The sequence below is a fragment of the Scatophagus argus genome, chromosome 19 (assembly GCF_020382885.2).
Source record: "Scatophagus argus isolate fScaArg1 chromosome 19, fScaArg1.pri, whole genome shotgun sequence".
Taxonomy (NCBI): Eukaryota; Metazoa; Chordata; class Actinopteri; family Scatophagidae; genus Scatophagus; species Scatophagus argus.
In genome coordinates, this window is record NC_058511.1 from 18,746,356 (window position 1) to 18,766,849 (window position 20,494).

General features: G+C 39.8%; 1 protein-coding gene across 1 annotated transcript in view; it reads right to left on the reverse strand.

Annotated features, from left to right (window-relative positions):
- LOC124050819 (heparan sulfate glucosamine 3-O-sulfotransferase 5) overlaps positions 1-20,494 on the reverse strand; it is a 68,869-nt gene that overhangs the window by 2,657 nt on the left and 45,718 nt on the right. The window lies entirely within an intron of this gene.

Below are 20,494 nucleotides of genomic sequence, written 5' to 3' on the forward strand. Positions count from 1 at the left end.
ATATACAGACATGCTCTGAGTGCTCAGATTTGAGATGGGGATGTGTAATATGAAATATGTTCATAAAATAGTCTTTGGGTCTGAGAAAACAGTTGTCAACAGTTTGAAGTTAGAGCTGCACTAATCAATATTTTTACATTAAGAATGGATCAAATGTGCAAACCCACAGAGAATTATTACTCATCTCTGCATTTCTGCTTGATTGTCTTTCTTTCATTTTAAGACAAATTGTTTTGATTTTTTTATGCCTGTAACTTTATTGTTTAGTTCAGTGTCACCGTGTTCATGAACATTTTTTCAAAAACAAAACTCAACAACAGGAGAGTGAAACACAAAACTCAACATGAAACATAAATGCAATTCCAAATGAATGAATGTTTCCAAGTGTCTACTGGATGTGTGAATAGGCAAATATTTACTGACACATTCAGAACGAGGTTATGAGGCAATAATATGTCAGATGGTGTGTTTAAGGCAAGTTTAACGCAGGTAAAAATAAAAATGGACAAAATGGATGTTCAAATAAAATGGACTTTAGTGTGCAGGGAGAAGAAACAAAATAGTATAGCAGGGCTGTAACGCTTCATGTGTTTGTGGCAAACGGTCATGGATTGGGGTCACAGCCTGGCTTTAGACCATGAGTAACATGTAGGACAGCAAGCTGAGTGCCCTCCAAGTCAGCCACACAATGACTTCACGGTCAGCTACGGCAGAAGGGGAGAAAGATGTGTTGACATTGCACCACTGTAATATGAAAACTGTAACATCTGGTTGGCCTAATGCACATTGGACAGGAAAACCTGGATGAAAAGAAACATATCCATATGCATTTGATTTTAGTTTCACTCTTTAGCCTCACTTTTGACCTTCAAAGAAAATGAAATAATTCATCTGTGTATCCAAGAGAGGGCACCACAACATTTCATACAGATGGAGCACAGAAATGTTTGTCTCACTGTACTTAAAGAAAAGAGTTTCTCAATAGCTAGGCCTTTCTGTATCTATAACTGTGCGACTGGATAAATCACATTATGGAATAACGGATCCATACAGAAGTCGTAGCAACATTCCAGAAAGGCCAACTGCACTCTAATGCAGTTTTTACAACTGCCTACCATTACCAACAGAGCAGATCCTCAAGAGTATCTCATAAACAAGTAGAGAGAGCTTCTGACCCCAGTATGACTGGAAAACATTCAACTCATATTGCCTGGTGGTGACTTCCAAAGGGAGACCAGCAGAGCAATTGCAATTTCATCAATAAGACAGAGCAGGAGAATAAAACCAGTTAGCCGGGGGCCAGCCCTACATCTGTGGAGTCCCATTTAGAAAAGAAATGTTTTTCAATACAACCTGTATCAATTTGTATAAGAAGTGGGAGGTATAAATTCAATTGTTTCAAATGGAAATACTGTCTATTCAATATTTTGTAGCAGCAGCATAGAGTTTATAACCTGGCCACTTGATTATGAGGTGATCCACCTTCTCCAAGAGCGTCATTTGCTTCAAGAAAATCTTACTAAACTATAACACTGTAAATTGCATAGATTATATTTTAAGTTTTATTCTTACTGCTACAGCCTTATTTGATCTGGTACGACTGCAGCTTATGGTGGCTTGTGTTAGCTGAAGTTTGCAAGCATAGCTGTTACTATACAACAGACATTGCTGTGTCATTTTACAGATGTTTGACTCTGCTCTATTTGTGTTACTCTCACTCAATTTTTACACCGAAATAAGTGCATATATTCACATTTGTAAACAAAGATAAACCTTCTAAAAAGAAGTGATTGACTCATTTCCCATTGCTGATAGATAAGTTTAACCTGGAAACAAACAAAAACGAAAGAGTAGAAAGCTGAAAATCATATACCTCAGAAATCAGACAGCATCCAGAAAATATTTTTAAAAGATGCAGATTCATTTGTCGGTGCCCTTTAACACTGCACTGACATTCTGACATTATATTCACTCAAGGTATTACCTTGCACAACACACTATAGCTGACATGAAACTTTGAACCGGCGACCCTCCAATCACACGCCGATTCTCCAACCTCTAGGCCACGGCTGCCCCCAGCATCCAGATGTTTTGGTTTTCATCTATACTGGGGAATGCTGCCTCTTTAAGGGGCCTCAGAAAAACTTGACTGTTGATGTGACATGAATCTTATTTCAGTCAGAAATGCATTACAGCGCATTACAGTTACTCCAGTATGATATGAATGGCCCCCTGCCTGTCACCTCGGTTACCAGCCCAGCACTGTAAGCATACCATTTATGAAATGAAAACAATTTTCTACTGTGAGATTATAGTTTTGGCTCCTTGATTACAACCATCAATTTTGCAGTCTGGAATGACACCTGTCATGGCCAGACAGCTGTAGTTGGTTAAAAAAATGACTCAAGTTGACTTTTATGCAGGGCGGCACAATGGTGCAGTGGTTAGCGCTGTCGCCTCATAGCAAGAGGGTTCCAGGTTCGAATCCCGGTCTGGGCCCTTCTATGTGGAGTTTGCATGTTCTCCCTGTGCCTGCGTGGGTTTTCTCCGGGTACTCCTTCCTCCCACAATACCAAAAACATGCACATTAGGTTAATTGGCTACTCTACATTGCCTCTAGGTGAGAGTGTGTGGTTGTTTGTCTGCGATTGACTGGTTCCAGGGTGAACCCCGCCTCTCGCCTGTAGTCAGCTGGGATAGGCTCCAGCTCCCCCGCGACCCTGACGGATAAGCGGCATAGAAAATGGATGAATGGACTTTTATGCAAAACTATGTAAAAGGATGTTAAATATGCATATTATATGACAAACATAATGATAACTGAGTGCCATGTAATGATACAACACAAAGTATGCGATATGGAATACAGATTCAATACAGATGATAAATATAATATAACCTGTAGTTGGACAATTGCTGTTTGATAGAGGGGCTTCAGAAAAGGTATTGTCTCTTAAAGCCCCAGTGGATACTGTTCAGGGGTACATGGTCTTGTACTGAATACTAAACAGTCAAACTCATAAAACTGTTTTGGAGAGTTTCCACTGACTTCTATGAACTGCGGAGATTCAACTCTCACCAGATACTACTCTGTTGGACTAATGAGTAGACAGTACCACTTGGGGAACATTTTTTATGATTTATTTTTAAGCATACACAGAAATTAACAGTTTGTCCTGTCAAGCATCTACAAACAGAACAGCTGTGCCAGGCCATATGCACAAGAGGGGGCTCGTACAGAATTATCAATTATGGAGTACTTATTTTCATAAATTGTGCACTGGTCCAAAGCCTAAGATTTATTCTAAGGAGCCAAAAAGATTTACAGTGGCTCTGGCTCTCTGACCGAGTTACCACACAGTTAAGGGAATCATAGAGTTTTATCTTCAAAGAAAATACAAATTCACGTTTCCTCTATGACAGGATCCTTCTAATGTACAGTGCTAGTTAAATTTCTCATGATGCTCACTTCCAAAAAGACACCTCTGCTGCTGTCAGGTGAGATCAGTCATAAAAGTAGAGTGTAGAAAAGTTAAATAAAAGTTATTGATCTTGTCAATAAAGCAGATTCTCATGCAGCATGACCTAAAAAAACACTCTACTGTTTTCTGTTTGTGGGGCTTCAAGACAGGAATGTTTTGATTGAACCACTGGTAGTGCCATTGCTATGACAGAAAAATCAAAATGGTGACAGAAATGTCAGGAATAATACGGTGAGACCAAATATTCTCAGTGGGGTAAAGATAATTTGGCTGGAGATGCTTTAGATTAAAGCACACTGTCAGTCATAAACTTGATGGAAAATCCCCATGTGGCTGACAGGCACGAGGTCTAAGCAGAAATATCAAAAAGCACCCGAAAAGTGCCTCATTGTGTGGATACATTTTTGTTCTTCCGGTTAAAAGAATAAAGAATGAGTGTAGTCGACTTGTGTCGTGTGGAGCCTAAGATTCAGTTTAGTAGGTGCAATGAGCTGTGTTCAGCCACAGAGCTTACACGCTAAGAAGATACAGATTAGTAACTGAACTTTAAGCAAGAAAAACATGCTATATTTATTGCTCTGTAAATTCAATTTTGCAAGAAATAAACAACATGCTAATGGAAATAATGGAAAGGTCACAAGGTTCCTGAAATCTAAATGTCTGACTTGTGTACATTTGTGTGACACATTTATCCTCTTACAAATGTAAAGTCGAATTCATAAGCTAAAAAACTAGCTCAGTTCTTTACTTCTTCTTCTTTACACTCAGGGGTGTTGCTGCTAGTTTTATTGGTATTACCAGTAGCTAATTGTGGCTAATGTTGGCAAACTTTCGCTGGATGTGGTTGTATACCTGCCATTACTGTCTCATTACTGAACCGGTTGACCGATTTCAGGGCGATTTGTCAGTGGCACAGTCATTATCACAGCAGAAAGTCGCGTTTTGAAGGTGAATTTTTTTTCTATCTCCTCACTCAGCCTTACTGCACGGCATGGCTTGGCTCCAATCAGCTCACCTTTGGTACCACATTTGGTACTCTTGGTACCAGGTAATTTAGTTTTCAACTCCAGATAACACCCTGTTAATGTAGGCAGAGATTCTTAGCTGATCGTCACAGCGTATCCATGTGAAACTTCCATAGCATAATTTTCAATGAGACACAAACACAGGTTGTAGATTGTGTCGATGATCAATCAGTAGTCTGCAGTACGCTCACTCCAACTTTTAGTACTGCCACAGGAGGTCCCTAAACACACAATAATTTATCGTTTGAGCTGGTTATCATTAATATATTTAATAGCAATATGTCACCATTTTCCAGAATACCTTGAACATATATTAGAAATTTTGACCATATAATGAAATTAAACACGATTTCGGAGGATCACAAAATGATTAAGAATCATCTTCTGAGGACCATGAAGTTTTATTGCAATCTGTTGTGTCGCTGTCAACCAAATCTTGGAAAACATACATCATCTTTATCCCTGCCACCAATGGACTGAAAATAAACAGACACAAAGGTGAATTGAGAGGCCTTGATTGAATAATTCAAAGCAATAGCTTCTAATATTATACTCCCTTTACTTACTAGATTTGTGTTAAGAAGAGTCTTAGTGACTTAGAGCATTTCAGGGTAGAATGCAAAAATATCCTGTCCTAACGCTTTAATATTCTAGTCCACAACATTTTTTTCATTTTCTCTCATCTCAGCCCCTGACCTCTACATGTCTCTGTCACTGCCTTCCTCTACTTTTTAAACAGGGATAAAAATGAAAAGCAGGTAAACTTGTCTTTTCCCACCCATGTGTCATGAGTGATCAACCATAAATGAGCGCACCCTGGGCTATGAGGGTGGCAACAAGCAAAGCAGAAATGCTTAGAATGAAACACTAAGGGATTAGAAAAATGCTGACTGGCCTTTTTGTATGTAATTAAAACAATGAAACACATTGCTGTTTACAGGCCTGATAGCAACTATAATTAGTTTCCAAATACTGGAACGTGGAATATATCAGCTTGACAAAAAGTTGCTATTTGCAGTGACACAGCACAAAAAGCTGTTCAGTTATTAAGGCACTTGTGCTGTGCTAATAATCTGGGCTGCTCTGTTCTCATTTTTAGGGGAGTACACAAGGGTACTGGGAAAAATAAACAACTGCAGCTGAGTTCTCATTAGATTTCAATATTAGAATAAAAAAGGTCTCTACTATTGCACACATATTCACACCCATACACAATAAAGTATGGGTACTCCATCACCATCATCATCAAGGCAACAGCGAGATGGTGTGACAAGAAAACCTTCAACCGGGACTCATGTCATATTTGGTCCAGATCTAGCAAATCAGATCAATGCCATTTTCTACACATAATTCACTGAAGCTTTGCTGATGCTTTTAATCTTATCAGTGAACTATGACTTTATTTAATGTTCAATGGAATCTGAACTATAAAGACAGATGGAAAGGGACACACGAAAACTGAAAAGCTTCTGAGTGACTATTTTCATGTCCAGTCCATGAAAACATTTCTACGAGCTACACTGACCTATTTTTTCTTGTATTCATATTTACTAGATACAGCTATCAAAGAACAGCTACAGTATTGGGTGCTACAGTTAGATTGCTTGGATCACTCTCTTTCATGGACTGCATTTGGGCAAGTTACTGACAAAACGCAACTGATTACTCTTTACTTGCTGTAGAAGTAGTTGGATACATTACAGTACTTCTTGTTACCTTCCAATTATTCCAAAGCCCCCCACTGAAGTCTTCTGTATTTGTAGATGTAGGGACAGAGAGAAATTGGGATTTTAAAAGCAGCCAGTCTGGCATTACATTTTGCAAGTGCTGATCATCAACAGCTGGTTTCCTGATTGTGTACATTTAAGGCCCATTTGGATGGGAATTAAGTTAAAGGAGAAAGTGAAGAATAAAATATTCAGTGTTGCCCTGTAATTTGTATCATGATTATGGACAACATTTTAACCATCACAAAATTACAAGAGGCTAGCTGTCTTCCCCACCTCTATTGACTTCACCGAGCTGTGTTCTGGAATCAATATAAATCCAAACAAGGCAACCCCAAACAAGTCTCAAAGCAGAAGACTTCATGTGTTCTCACTTCTTAGCCTTCATACCTTCATGGAGAATGTTAAATATTCTCCTGTGCTGCACAACTGGTGTGCAAATGGGGTTAAATAAATCTGGATTGTCACATCCAGAAGTAAGTCCCATTTCAGTGGTGGAACTATAACTAGTGCACATATACTGAATTTAAGCATGAATCTGAGGTACATAAGGGAATATAGTGGTTCTTTAGTGGTTCTGTGTGGTGGCTGAGGTAAGACATGGTGATTGGCTATAGTTTTTGTATGGATGTAAGAGAGGAAAAGAGGTTCCTCTATGATTAGCGCCACTTTCTGTGTGTACTTTTACTTTACTAGTACTTCCATTTCATGCCCTTCTATATTTCTACTCATTTAAGTACATTTGGGAAATTACACCACTACATTTAGCTGACTGTTCTAGTTATTAGTTTACAAATTAAGAATTTCCCACATAGGATATAATTATCCTATTTAAATATGATCCATTATTATGTCTTTCATTTTGTATCGGGCCACACGGAAAGCATAAAACTTCTTTTATTTAAATTTTATCATTTTTATCAATTTTACCATCATTTTTGTGCCTCTTTCCCACACTTGTCTCTGTCACAGTTTTGATACGTGATAAATTAAGCCCATAAGTTAACCCTACCTAAAATGAGTTAAAAAAAGGCTGACATTTCAGCACCTCTACAGTCAGTGTCTCCAGCACTCAACACCAAAACAGTCTAAACATTAAAACATTGCTACAGACAGCATTGTTTGGCATTTCTAATTACACAAAGGATAAAGTTAAGGACAATGATTCATGCCTCACCTGAGTCAAGTTGCATGGTTGCCCTTGACCTACGGTGTCTTGTTGCCAAGTGCACTTGTAGACACCCTTATGTTCAAACACGGCGTTCATTATGGACAAACTGTGTGCAGCACAGAAGTCCAATAACCGAACACCTCTCGGGTTCAGATCAGGCAGGCCATTCCTCCCAATCACACCCCTCCAGGTCACACTGTCATTGCCCACGGGAGCATTGAAGTCCCCCAGCATAACGATGGAGTCCCCAGTAGGGGCATCTTCCAGCGCCTCTCTCAAGGACTCCAAAAAGCTAGAAAAAAAGCTGACCAACTGAATAATGCCCAACTTGAAAATATGCAAATTTTCCTTTAATTCTTGATATTTTTGGGGACGGTGCATTCAGCTAACTGATCGACTCTGTCAGCACAGTCTGCTTCACACAGCCTCATATATTACATCCTCTGACAGAACTGGTGCATTCTCCAAAGTCTGTTTGCAATCAAAGGCAATTACATGTAAGAAAGACTAAAGTTAATAATATGCATTTGGTTCTTTGTTAGTGAAAATAACTTTCCCGAAGTTGGATGGAGAAAGACAGCAGCAGCGGCAGTGGACTGTAGCTTTCTGCTGGAGTCAGGGACATTGTGGAAGGAGAAGAAAGAAAGGCAGACAGAGAGATGGCAGAGCACTGCTGAATAATTCACCACTATGTGCTTTATTATTGTTATTGATCTGTGCTTATGCACAGGGGAATGATTCCGCTGTTCAGCTTAGAGCTCCGCCCTCTGCTGACCTCCACTCCACTCCACTAAACCAGGCGTCCATTTTGTGATATTACACCTCCATTATTTATCACCCATCTCTGCAGATCCCTTTGTGTTCAGCTCTACTCCAGCATCCCCTGTCACGGTGTATTTCACAAGAAGCATCTAGGCATACAAAGACATATACAGGCATTTGCATATACACCTCCTATATGCCTACGTACTTCTGATAACATCTGCACTCTGCACCTTCACTCCAGCCGACTGTCCATACCTGAATCTAAATAATTTTATCCAAACTTCACTGTTTTAAACTTTGAGAACACTCACATAGGTAAGTACACACCAGTCTTGAGTTTCAATACCTGTCAATCGAAGAAGTCACACAACTCCTCTCCAAAATAAGATAAGAGATAAGAACTTTATTGATCCCGCAGGAAATTGTTGTGCCGTGCTCTATTTCCACAACATGCCTGCGCAAAATAAATATATTTTATAAAATACTTTATACAATTTTTTTTAAAACAAAATATAAATAAATCACAAATAAATGAAAGGTCTGGGAAGTCTGACTGGGACTAGAAACATGTCAAAGCTATAAAGCAGTCAGTGGATGGTCACAGAAATATCATAAAACCAAAGCATTTTTGAACACGAACTCTGCTGATGAGGGCAATGATATATGGCTAAGATCACTTAAAGAAATCAAGCAAGTGCACTTCCGTCAAAAAGATATTATTCACACATTTTAGGAGAACAAATGTAGTCCACTGGGGTCAAAAGAAATGTAAGTTTCAAAACCTTCTCGGACTGTTCACACCAGCCTTTTAAGAGTGAAGCTTCTGAGGAAAATCAGCTCATTTCAGTAAAAGGACTCATGGGGGTTTAAATCTTTGTGAATCCTTCATGTAAATTCATCTAAATTTTTGCCATTGACCATTGGCAAACTTGATTGTGCTAATTTGTCATGGAATGGAGAACCAGTCCAGAATGGAGAAAGCTATTGTAGCCTGTTCACCATGTTGCATCAAGATCCATATATGCACACATATAGTTGAAAGACATATATGTAGGGGGTCAATTTCGAATATGTGCATATATGTTGGAAAATAAATGTGGCATAGATAAAAAGCATATGTTCATATATTTTGTTTCTGTGTGGGACAAGTGTCTCGCAAAGTCCGTTAGACTGAGTGTTGACTGTGGAGCGTAGACTGTAGTGTTCCTGACAAAATAAGACAGCAATCATAAACGCTGAGACAGGAGACAAACAGGATGAGAAATTCCCAGCAAGGTTTATGCTTTTCTTGGTCTCATGGTCTTGTGTGTAGCATGGATTTACTCCAATTTTAATGCGCGACTCATATACGAATACACACACGTGCAGACACCCTGCGCAAAGAAACTCCTTTGAGAGCTTCAGAAGATTGAAGATATTTAAGAGCTGTGAGAGCATAAAGCTGAGTACACATCACTTCAAGCATTATACTGTCATCATGATCTTCTCTCCTCTTTACTCTCTGCTTTTGAGCACATGCCAGAAGGGAATAAAAACATTCCCAAAATAGGTCAGGGTTGGGTTGTAAGCAAAAACACACTTGAAACACTTGAAAGAGCATCTTGTGTTGCAATGACAGCATTGTGATTTTAAATGATTCCACCGCGGTACTTTTTCTGTTTGGTATCCACCATAAAGTCTGTGTTTTTACAGTAAAATCAGACAGGTATTCAGGTATGTATTTAGGTGTGATACGTCTCTGAAAATCATATCTGAGCTTGGATTTGAAAGCAATCTATTAACCCTGCTCAAGCCTAACTAACAAGTGTCAGATTTCATCCTTTAACATCATCTCCAGCAGGCTCAGTACCAGCTATTCTGAGGCTGATGTGATCGTGTTTGCTTGCAACATGGTGACAACTAACAAGATTAAGTACGAAGTCCTGTTTTTAGCTTTTGAGTTAAGTGCACTAATGGGATTTGTTAGCAGAGGGCATGTGTTATGGTGAAAAGGGAGGTGCTGGAGAGAATGTGTGTGTGTGTGTGTGTGTGTGTGTCTGATGGAAGGGGCTGCTCTCTTCACCTCTGGGATAATCCTGAACCGCATCAGCTACAAACACCTGCTAGCCGAGAGGTCTCCAGAGCAGCTGTATGCCTCTAACAGCTGCTGCGCCAACACGGACTGCCTCTTCCCACAGGAGACACTGATGACGCCCCCCGTTCTTCTCTGTTTCCTGCAACTCTGGGTGGAGCAGGGAGCTGTTGGTGCCTGGCTCTGGCCCTACAGGCAAACTGACAGACTGGTGATGCCGGGCCTCCGAGCGCTGCATCTTGTGTCTGTGCTCAATTCCCAACAGTTCATGCTGGCCTCTGCAGTTTGAGCTCATCTGATTTTCCTCTGTTGCCCTGACGTGTTGTTCCCCACGCTGTGCACTGCTGCCTCTCCTCACCAGACGCAGGCAGAGGAGGCTACAAGAACAGGCATCCTTCCAAACGCTCACTTGTCAGCTAAAAACATCTATATCCCGATGTCCGACAAGTTCAGAAACAGCACACCTCTTGAATTTGTTTTGATAGACCTTTGTTACCTTTGCATTGCTATCATTCAGACTGTAAATTTCGCCACTAACACAGGTAACAGTTTCAGCACATTTTTTTCTGCAAAACTAGCTTCTTATTTTAAAGAGATCCTATAACCAAAACTGTAATTTGTGGGATGTCTTGATTTGTGTTTATTGTTTTCAATGGAAAAATAATAATAAAAACTTACACTACACAAGATTATAAACCCAACATTATTCCTGAATTGAAATAAAAGAGGATGGGCTGATTTTGTATCCCGATAGCAGGAGGAAGGGCCTAAAAGGTATCCACCCCCTTGGATGTTTTCCCCTTTTATTGCTTTTGTAAATGGAATTATGATCAATATAATTTGGCTTTTTTTTTTTTAAAAAAAAACAAAAACAAAACTTTTTAATGTCAAAATGAAAACAAAATGATGTCAATTAAAAATATATACTGTAAAATAAGTGGTTGCATAAATGCTCACCCCCTTTAACATGATGGACACAATTCAGCATAGGCCCAGCCAGTTGGTGCTAGTAGTCTCACAATTAGTGAAACAGAGATCACCTGAGTGCAGTGAATGTGTCTCAAATGACTGTAGTATAAAGATGTGACTTTGAATGAGGGTTCATTGTTGGAACAGATGGTAGCAGCTTCAGTCACAGAGACGACTGGATATTATTCCAATAGGAACAATTTACATCTATGGGAAAAATACCAGTAAACAAAATCAGAAATTGTGGTCACTTGTGCATATTTGATGACCGTGATGCTTGTGCATTGGTGCAATATATAAGGAAAAACAGAAGAACTCTTCTTCAGGTGTCTGAGAAGGTCAGTGCAGGATATGATCAGATTGTCAGGAAGATCGCTTTTATTCTATGTTGAGACATTTCTATCCTGATGTAAGTGCTCTCTTCCAGGATGACAGTTCCTACAGGGCACAAGGGGTCACTGAATGGTTTGATGAGTATGCTGCTGTCACGCTTTTCACGCATGCTAAGAATAGCAACAACATTAAACCAACCTTTGCTGCCCCTCACAGGTTACCTGAGAGTTTTGGAATTGATTGAACTGCTTGTTTGCTTGTTTTTTTAACAGCTCTTGCCTATATCTGTGCTTTTATAACTCCCCATGAACCTGATCATAGCTTCAGATCCTTTGGCATGCCATGCATACAGCTAAAACATCTTAGTTCATCCTCAGAGCTGATCAGGCAATCACTGTCCAGTCTTCTCAGACGTGGAACTTCCTGCCTAGGAGTCTCAGACAGGCTTACTCTTCCTAATCTCTTCTTAAAACTTCTAAAAACTCCTTTTTTTCTTCATTGATGCTATTTATTGCTAGTATGTCATATGGTCGAGTATGTCGTGGTGAAGAAGGAGCTGAGCCGAAAGGCAATGATCTCGATTTACCAGTCAATTTACGTTCCTACCCTCACCTATGGCCATGAACTTTGGGTCACGACCGAAAGAACGAGATCTCAGATACAAGCGACCAAAATGAGCTCCCTCCACAGGGTGGCGGGGTGCTCCCTTAGGGATAGGGTGAGGAGCTCTTTCTCCCGGGAGGAGCTCGGAGTAGAGCTGCTGCTCCTCCACATTGAGAGGAGCCAGTTGAGGTGACTCGGGCATCTGTTTCAGATGCCTCCTGGACGCCTCCCTGGAAAGGTGTTTTGGGCATGTCCCACCAGGAGCAGGCCCAGAGGAAGACCCAGGACACGCTGGAGAGATTAAGTCACTCAGCTGGCCCCGCGACCCGGTCCCGGATAAAGTGGAAGAAAATGGATGGATATATCTTAAGTTCATTATCTTATTAGCTTTTACTATATGTTTTAATTGTAAACCACTTTCTGGCTTTATTTTTGAAATGTGCTTTATTACAATTAGTATTATTTTAAAAATGATGTGATCTCAGCCGAAATTAATTCTTATGGCGAACAAAAGTGATGTTTTAGTTTTCAACCAACATCATCAAAACGCCAAAAGAGGGAGAATCATTTGAAAGAATGGTGAACGTCCCTCCAGCAGAGCTCCAGATTAGAATCACAGCAGTGGTGTGCTGAAGCTATTCTGGTGGCACATGGTGGCCCAACACAAAATTGTCCAAAGTGAAGAAATCCCTGCCAGCACCTCTAAATCTTATGTGCATGTTCAATTTGTGTAATCAGAGCAGAAACAGAAATATAAAAAGAACAATTTGTTTGGGAAGTTACCAGAGAATTATGTGCTGGAACTATTTTTTAGCAGTCAGAAAAACTGGGCGCAGTGATTCTATGCATAGAGTGCTGTGGTCATCATCTTTGTCATCCGTGCAGAGACTTTTACTAAAATCTGTGTTTAATAGTCATGCAATCTGTGCAGTCTGATAGCTAGTAACCCTGTATTGAAGTGCTAGTGGATGAATAAATTCTTGAGGGACCCATTTGAAGTAAGTAAAAATGTACTTGTTATATTTCTGCTTGCGTATGATTTAAACAAAGATGTTTGAATTAGTGGCCTTTAGTGTTGCTGTTATTAACTTTGAACACCTCCCCACCTTCATTTAAGTCTTTAAGCCAAGCTAGGCTAATCACACCCTGACTCAGTCATTGTACTTAATAGATAGATTGATATTGACCCTCACATCTTCGAAAGAATTCTTTCAAAATGTCAGTTTATTCCTTTAAAATTGGTAAGAGGACATAGCTTGCTGCAGAGGTCAGGTCCTCCTTTATTAACTCAGAAACCACATAAAACAATCCTTGTCTTAATATCTGGATATGAATCTGTTTCAGTAAGCACAAAAACACCTGATCATCCAGTGGAGCAACAACCACCTCGTTCCCAAGATCCAACAGGAGATAGACAAACAAGCTCGCTGCTTTTCTTTTGTTCACACAGTTGAAAGAGTAATAAGGAGCCAAGATTTTATCAGAACTTTATGCACACACATACTCACACCAGAGTAAGCAACACCAACATGCCTTTAAGGCTGAGACAGGGACAGCCTGTCCACGCAGGAAAATCCTTGTTATCTCATTTCATAGCTGGACTGGCAGAAGCCCTGGGGGGGCATTAGCTGAAGTTACAGCTGAGTAATGTGTAAGTGATGAGACTCCGAGTCATGAAAACATTGCAAAGATCGCTGAGATAGCTCCCTGCTGAACAACCAGCTCATGCCATTCACCTCCTCATTCATCAGCTCAGCCTCTGATCAACTCCTCTTTGACCTTGGGCCATCCTTGCTGTGTAGCTTCAATCAAAGACTCAGCTGAGGATGTTTTATGTGCACGTCCTTCGAAAACCACATCAAGAGCCGAGGCACGTCTTTCCACCATGCTCAACTGTTAGTGACGCTGAAACAGATAGGAAGTTAGAGGTGGTTTGACACCCTGTGTGAATGTCCAGGCCAATGTTGAAGAACTGGGGGAAGGGGAACCAGAGGTGGCTTGAGATGTACTGGCAACCGCAAAGCAGGAGTCAACATATGTGTGGAGCTAATTAGCCGTGCAATGCTTATGCAAAAACCTTTTAACTGTTTCCAGCAATCAGGCACCTTGTGATTCCCCCTGACAGGCCCTCTGCTCTGCTTTGCATAAAGACACCAGTGTGGGTGTTTAAAATTTCATCCGCCTCCCTCAGCAGAAGCCTATCACTGCCTGCAATCATTTCTCCATTAAGCTGTTGGCAAGTGACATAGCAGGACATGCCTCTCATCTGTTTCATTAAACCTTTCTTAGTTCAGATGGTCCGACACCTAACTCGAGGGATACCGCTCAAATCAATGTCAAGATTGCACTTAGATTAAATTTCACACAAAAATGAAAATTTGTGTCACATCTCTCATCACATATCTGAATCATCATGTAACCTGATATATTGACCAGAGAGGGTGTGTTAGTCCCCAGTGATCTCATGACCAACCACCTGCTTTCCCAGTTTGCTGCTGGGCATGGTGACATGTCTGACAAAGGAGAGATGAAGATTTAAAGTATTCAACAGTCCAATTTAACGCCCAAATAAGTCACGATGTTGTGGTGTTGAAACAACAAGCTGCTTAACAAAAAAAAGAGACTAATAACCTTTTGATAATTAATGTTTCAAGATATTTATCAAGCACAAATGACAAATGCTCTATGGTTCCAAGTTCTCAAATGTGAGGATTTGCTGCTTTCCTCTGTTATATCACAATAAACTGAATACATCTGGGTTTCAGATGAAAACTACAGCCATACATAATTTTCCTCTATTTACAGTCTAAACAATTGATAAACTAATTAATAATGAAAATAATCATTAGCTGCAGACCTTGTCTGATGATACCAGCTCATTTGTTGGTCTATGCCACAGTAGACTAAGTAGTTTTGACATATCCTCAAAATATGGGTATTGTTGTGGATTTGTCCATCATCCCTGTTAGCAATAACAATAATACAGAGTCAGCCAAAATAATGTATACACACATCAGGAAAAAAGGCCATCTGTTGGGAAAACATCATACAAAAGTACACAGTGTTATTGTAACTTGATCAAACTTCGAAAGAGGTATCTATATGTATAGAAGTCCTTATACAAATTAAATAATTATGTATTAAATATGCATGTCTTTCTTTTCCTGATGTGTGTATACATTATTTTGGCTGACTCTGTATATCTATAAAGTTGATTGCACAGATGTAGTAAGCCTAATGCAGAAATACTGCTAACTAGAACTAAAATAGGGCAAGGCAAAAACTGTGATCTAAACAAAATCCAGGTTAGTCAAACCAATTTGGAGGAAAAAACAAAAGCGAGCTATAAAAGTTTTGTAGGGTTTTTGGCTAAGCTTAGCTGTGCTGTAATAGTTTACAGAAGGACTGAGGGTTTCTGTTCAAAGGAACATGAAGAGGTAAACAGAATGAAACACAGGATTTTTAACAAACTCCTTCTTACAAAATGCTGTGTCCTATTTATCTTTTTATTTCTTCTTCTTTTTTCCACAGTTTACAGATAACTTTTAATTTTTGTAGTTGGCCCCAAACATCCTGATCAGAGCACCCTTGGATATCATTGGCATATAATGACAAAGATCACCAAATTTGTGGGTAAACACAAATTTTCCTGTGCAGTGAGACATTATAACATTTTGAATGTGCCTACTTCGAATTTAACTCCAAATAAAATAACTTTGAGTCTGGTTAAACCGGTTTGGTTACAATCTGTCTGATCATCAGACTGCTCAGGTTTCTTCTTTGTTGTAGCAATATCACTGTGTTCCTACACCTCAGCAACTACTTTAGTCAGAAGAGTATCTGGGAAAAATGGCAGCCAAAACAGCAGAAATTATACAGAAGAAGTGTCGGTGCTACTTGCTGAAATCTGTGTTCTCTGGCTTTCGTATCTGTTAAGAACACACAAGGACATAATTGAATGTCAGCATCTGTTGTTTTCTGTTTGCTCACAAGAAGTACAAAGACGAAACTGAAGACACTAAACCAATAAAAACATTCCAAATGCTTGCTGTGAACACACCACAATGAACACCAAATACTTTTATTCTGATTATGAGCTCTCTTTAAGGATGCAGATCATATCCCCCATATCCATCCATCTCTCAGGTAACTGTCATGCTCATATTCAATATCTAGTGACTGTCTGGATCACTATATCCATATTGGGCTTAATAGTGTTGATACTGAGACTAATGTTGGCTACATGAGTTTCCAGACCAGAACTAGTCCATCTTTATCACAGTCTGTCAAGCCAAATCATCGTCTGATGTCTGTCACAGAATGCTTAGGCTTATCACCATTGCTTGGAATTACATTTACATTCAAGTGAGACTGATCTTAAGAGACGTAAAGAGGAGTGAACAGGAGGCAGCGTCTTACTCAAGGACACTTTGACAGCTCACACAGCTGGTGATAGATGCGCTGTCAGTTGCAGGAATCAAATCAGACCTTTCTGTTGTTCGTGTACAGTATATCTGTATTGATACTAGTTCACTTTAGTATCACATTAAGTCATGACTTAAATCTCATCAAACTACTGATGCCAACTTTTGATACATGAAGCTAGAATTTATAGAATTTGAAAAATGTCTCCGCTTCTTGTTTGTGTGTTTTACGGCACCGATGCCCCACATTATGGCGCATTAGTGATCAAATGTTCAAAAGCAAAAGATTCTGATGCACTGCTGTGTGTACAGGATCCTGTCTGGATGTGACTGAACGCTGCTGATCCTTTCCACTGGAATCCTTCCCTCCATATGATGGGAAAACTGGTGCTAAGTTTCTCACACAGGGTGGAGCACATCTGGATGCAGACTTAGACAGGCAGGGGAAAGACACTGTGTGTGTAAATATACCATTAAAAAGAGTTTGCTTCTGCCCTGCCTGTGCTCTGATCCCTAATTAGACAGGACATGGGGTGTAGGTCCCTGTCTTAACTATAATTTCTGATGAGAAAGCATGTATCTAATTGACTATAAGGGGACAAATAAATATAAAAAAATCTGACCTTCAGAGAAGGACACCACAGATGATGATGCCTCTATTTTAAGAGACTCAGAGGTGCAGGCATCATAGTGTCATATTTAAAGAATTTGTACTGGCTGAACCTGCACACACTGCCACTTCATTTGGTGCAAATAACCTTTGTATTCTTGAAGCTTTCTATTTGCCCTTAAATAAACACTTGATGAGATTATAATGCAGGGGTTGGAGGGGAATCCATTAAAATGTTTTAGATCCCACGCAGCTAGACACTGGAAGTCTTATTCAACTGGAGAGAGGTCCAAAGTCACAGAGGAAACAAAGCTTAGCTCTGTTATTAATGTGCTCAGGCTGGCTTGGACACATTTGCCATTTCTGTAATGTCACAGAGCAGTGAGGGAGGACGTAATAAAACACAGAGCCTGGAAGCTCCACTTATTACAATTAATAATTCATATGACTGCATTAACTAGGCGAAAACCACATTTTCACATGGCAGGAGTGGAGCGTATGTGTGTGTGCGGGGGCACAACCACAACCGTCAGAGCTGAGGGAAACGAAAGCCTTGTTACAGCCAATGAAGACTGCAGCAAGTACATGATCCATGAATAATACATGGTACATGTTGATGTTGAATGATAAGTTGCTTTGTGTATGAACATGGCCCTCACAGAACATGGTTAAGCTACATATAGACCGTTTTTAATCTCCAAAGTATTGCCACAAGTTGCAGGTGATGACAGATCTCTCATACTGCAAAAACAACACCAAAAAAAAAAAAAAAAAAACCTGATCATAGCAGATCATTGTTTTTTGTGTGGAATACTAAAATCTCATTTTTTTCTCTTTCTGCCAGTTAAGTGCTGTAAAGATGTAAAGACAATTTGTTCATTTGTCCAGAATGCAGGCTGGGCAGTGGTTCACAAAGCAAACTATTCATATAGGAGTGCAAAAATATTATGTTTTACCGTTGTTGCTCACCTGTTGTTTAGGAACAGCCTTTTCTCAACCGTTTCCTATTTTCTGCAGGTTTCATGTCCTCAGCACAATGCAGGCTGAAATCAGCATATCCAAAAATTAATGCTGCTGGAAAGTGGTGGCTAAGTGCTCTTATGTGTCCCATGCCGGACAGGTGTTTCAAGTAATACAGTAGTTACCCTTCATAATGCATACAAACAGCTTGAGGTGAGTTTGGTGTCATTTCACATTTTACTTTCTCCTTCAAGTTACTGTCCTGTGAGTACATCTTCAGTGATGACAATGCAATTATGCCAAAGCGCTGAAGTCAAGGGCTTGTGTGAAGGGCAGTGGTTTATGTATCTGTTTTGTTCCCTGTGTAGCCTGGTGGCAGCAGTTTGTCAAGTATACAGGGAAGGTGACTGCAGTTATACCAGTGTGTCATCTGGCTGAGATGACCTGCTCTCACGACTAGCGCATTGCACCTGTCTTTTAATATCAACTTCAATTATGGCTCAATACCAGCAGCTTGTCTGAGCTGCCCAGCAGCAATATGCAACAATAAAAAGCCACAAAGCCTCAGGCAACAGCCCTGGATATTGCTTTTTTGTGGCTTGCATCACCTAATTTCTGCCATTCATTTCACAACAGAAAGTGAAGCATCTCCCCAGTAACAGTTTGCTTGTAAAATCAATATAAATAAATAATTTGAAAGAAATAAAAATAAATATTTGATTATATGAGATTAGATAATATTAGCTTAGTGAACCTGGAAGTTTGTGCTGGATCTGTCTAATATCCCCCTTGTGTTGGTTAAACCTACACTGTTTAACATTGACCAGAAGTTGTCCTCCATAGCACTGTAGAGAAACCTATATCAATAAATGACAACTAACCAACAAAAACAGAAAGTGCCCGGAATAACTCAAAATAATTGGCTGATGACAGAATATAGCTCAAGGCTTGGACTGGCATAAAACTTTCAGTTAAAAGAAATACCTGGATTTTGATAAAAAGTCAAAGGCAGGTCTGGCCATATAACAGTTTAAAGCAGCACTAATCTGTATATTAACAATACATCATATGATTATGTGAAAAGTAAAGGTCTTGCTGGTGTTAACAAACTCACAGGGAATAACCACCCAACCAGGCAGCTGTTTTCAGTGAGAAAGTTATGATAATAAGTATTTAGCAGCAAAACTGTCAGATATTTTTCTCAGGAGCTGATGGAGACCAAAGCAAACCTGGAACCATAGTGAATGTTGGACCACATTTGGTGGTCAGACACAAGACTGCAAATAATGATAATGTTGCTCTGTGCCCGTTTGTTGGTTTCTGTCAGTTCAGGTAGGTCTATGTGTTCATTTTTTCTGATAATTAATTATCAGTGGCACGGAAAGCCTGGTGGGGCACAATAAACACGAAAATGAAATAGCTCAATGAATCCAAATCCAATTGCACCTCATTAATTAAATCACAAGCATGCATTAATCTAACATGGGACAGGAGTAAGGGGATGCGGAGACAGAGGTATGAGTGGCATTTATCAATAACAGCATTTGAGCTCAAAGAACTGGTTTATTACCCTGTTATACAGCATCAAATTACAAATCCAAACTTATGAAGCAGTAAACAATCACTGTTGTAAGACATCCAAAGTAACATTTTCTTGTTGCGTTTAGTGAAGCGGACGATTCATCAAGGAGAGCAATTTCACATTTGCCGCAAAGGTATAAACATGTTATTTCTACCAAGAACACACCTGTTCTCCTCTGTTTGTGAAAGTCAATGGCTCGTTTGTGAGCAGCAGCGATATGAGCCGCTATATCAGTTCTACCAAGCAAGTTTAACCTAACAGCATTTTCCATATGCAAAATGCTGCTTTCGTGTTTGGCCAGATATTGCGAAAGATGCCTCAGATTCTAGAATCATGTGACGGTCCAAGTGGTGTCCTGTCCAAAGAACCACGTGAATGAGCCAAGTGAATGAGCAGTTTTTGTCTTTTCCTGGCTGAATGATGTTAAATTGCTCCGGCTGGTGTGTGTCCCAAACGTTTGATCTCTAAATTTTGCTCTATTGGCAAGGAACTAAATATAACTTTTTCATCCTCTCTGTCCTGTCTACCTCTTCTCCTTTACTCAGCCGACTATCAGCAGGATAGTTCTCCCTTGTGAGCCGGGTCCTGCTCAAGGTTTCTTCCTGTTAAAAGGGAGTTTTTCCTTGCCACTGTCTGCTTGCTCGGGGGTTCAGGCTCTGGGTCTCTGTAAAGCATCTAGAGACAATTTTGATTGTATAAGGTGCTATATAAATAAATTGAATTGAACTGAATTGAACTGAATTAACTGTCCACTTAATTCGTTTTACTACCC